Source organism: Odontomachus brunneus, unplaced genomic scaffold (genome assembly GCF_010583005.1).
Source record: "Odontomachus brunneus isolate Ranch 3 - 2012 unplaced genomic scaffold, Obru_v1 Obru_scaffold_002, whole genome shotgun sequence".
In the NCBI taxonomy this organism is placed as follows: Eukaryota; Metazoa; Arthropoda; class Insecta; order Hymenoptera; family Formicidae; genus Odontomachus; species Odontomachus brunneus.
In genome coordinates this window covers 53,622-56,132 of record NW_022639452.1, presented here as the reverse complement: position 1 = coordinate 56,132, position 2,511 = coordinate 53,622, and the positions used below count along the sequence as shown (strand labels likewise).

The window sequence follows — 2,511 nt, the reverse complement described above, 5'->3', positions numbered from 1 at the left end:
GAGAGAGAGAGAGAGAGAGAGAGAGAGAGAGAGAGAGAGAGAGAGAGAGAGAGAATCAAAGTTAATTTTACACGACTATAATAATTGATAAGGACGTTCTTTCACTCTTACACACGCGCATATATATACTCTCGTTCTCGACATTTTGTTTCGACATTGGTGAAACATTCATCCATTTCCAGTATCTATTTGACAATTTCTAGATATTGTGAAAAATTATATATAAGATATGTAATGACATTTTTTCGCTTCGCTACATTCTTATTTGAAACCTCATAGATATGTGCTTCATTTATCTTTTCTTTGTTGGGCTTGCCCGCATAAAATATAACACAAAGGATTCCGATAATTGATGATTGTAAAAAATGGTACCGCTGTCGAATACAAACAAGTTCGTAATAAATCAAAACTGATGAACGAACAGGAGCGCAGAAATCAATAATTGGAGATTGAAAACGCGTCTTGTATAATTAGCTGAAGTTTCTAATAAAACTATTAGCGAAAATCCTGCAACAATTCCGTTTCGCAAAGTTTTAGCTTTCTCTCTTCTGTGCTCGTTGTCGGTGTGATTAATCCGTCAGTAATCCGTCTATACGAATCAATCGAAACAATTAAGTACATTCTTTGCAAAGAGAACTTACTTACTTTTGATCAAAAACACAGAAGACGTAACATCATGTATAGGAAATATTGTAGCTGTAATATAATCTCGTTGTGGAAAAAAGGAAAGGTAATAATAAATGAATTACTAAAGAAAGAAAAGAAAAAGAGACGAAAAAAAGAAAATTCTATACAGATTCTTTTCTCAAATTAAATAATCCCGACTTATTCGCGCATTCCTTTCATTCAGTCATCGTATACAAGGATAGCGCGATCGATATTGCGTTGCTTACTTTATTGATATACTTGATATACTTTCACTAATATATAACCTTGCAACAGTGCACTATCGTTCGGCGCTAACGCGGGCGCATCTATCGTATTACAGGTTGAAACGGTAGTCGTAGTAGCAGTGCTTGGATTGTAACGAGTGTGTCGTAACAATGTCACGAAAAATCATTTGTCATATATACGTGCGTGCGTGCTTCGGCACAAATATTAAATCTGAGTTATAGCAATAATGTTGGATAATGTATTGATTCAATCTTTTGGCTTTAACAATCGATGTCTCAACAGCTTTCGCAAGTACTTTGCTTCGTCAAATCATGATATGATTTATTTTCGCCACCGCCATTGCTGTTGCAATTCATATAAAAACATGAAACAGGGAATAGAATAGAGATTTTCCGAATAAACGATTCAATTCGATCACACGGAATTTGCATGCACCCACTTGACATAAGGGTCTCGATGGCGATTCAAATAAAAATTGTCAGTATAATTGTGTGGTCGTGCATGCGCGCGCGACCACACAACAGAACGATTTGTGCTGGTCCAAGCAGCTCGTGTGTAATGCGAAAAGTAATTCGACTTTCGTCACTTTGTTTCTTCCGTCACTTCGTCAATCGGCAAACTAGCCGCTATTTCGATCAGTTTCATTTTTGTCGACGACTGACCGCTCTCTACTTGCCAGCTGGCAACGGGCCCGCTTCTACTCTTTTCCTCCACGTGCAACGCCGCAATTCGAGCGGACACGAAAGGCGGAAGGAGACATTTATTTTCGTGCAAATGTGTTTGTTTTCGGTCCGTGCTAAAGGCCTCGCATTTTTACATAAACATTTCGCTTGGAAGAATTGTCAAGGAGGATTCTCATTACATTACATCATAGATTTTGTGAGAATGCGCTAAAATGTGCACAGTTAAAAAGTATACCTTGGCCTCCAATTAAGTGATAGTATCTTTGTCAATATGACGGCGCAATGTTAGCCCGCGTGGTGTCATTATAGCGTTGTATCGCCGTTTGCGGAAAAGAATCACGTTCAATTGATCGTCGTTCCCTAATTGTCGTTCAAGTACGATATCCGAGGCGCACTGTCTCTTCACGTTTGTGCATATTTTATTGTTGAATTTTTAAGATAAATAAAAAAGGGCGTGATATTGCTATCAAGAGATCACTTCCGCATTTCGCGTACGCAACAACTAGATAAGAGAATCGCGCGACGCCACGATACGACTCATCTAGGCGTCGATTGTAAACTGGAGTCGAGACGCCCCATGACCAACCAACGAACTGCCCGCCAAGCCGAATATAGACGAACGCGACCGAAGCGGCACGTCGCACACAAATCGACGCGCACCGTGCGATTTTATTCATCATATTTATTGTTCATATTTTGGAATGAGCTTCTTGCGTTGTAGTTGGCATCGCGAAAAAGAGGTAACGATACTGGATCAATTTCAAAAGAACATTGCTACATTTTGAATTTGATTCAATAGTCTTTGTTTTGCGATAGAATAGAGTAAAATACAGTAGAGTAGGATAAAGTAGGAGAGAGAGGAGAGAGAGAGAGAGAGGGAGAGAGGGAGAGAGAGGGAGAGAGAGGGAGAGAGAGAGAGAGAGAGAGAGAGAGA

At 39.4% G+C, this 2,511-nt stretch overlaps 1 protein-coding gene across 2 annotated transcripts in view; it reads right to left on the bottom strand.

Annotated features, from left to right (window-relative positions):
• LOC116840866 (QRFP-like peptide receptor) overlaps nt 1-2,117 on the bottom strand; it is a 33,667-nt gene extending 31,550 nt beyond the window's left edge. For both annotated transcript variants that reach the window (XR_004377431.1, XR_004377433.1), the window contains exon 1: nt 1,813-2,117. The gene's annotated coding sequence lies outside the window, so the exon portion shown is untranslated. The remainder of the gene's footprint in view (nt 1-1,812) is intronic.
• Between the last annotated feature and the right edge of the window lie 394 nt (nt 2,118-2,511).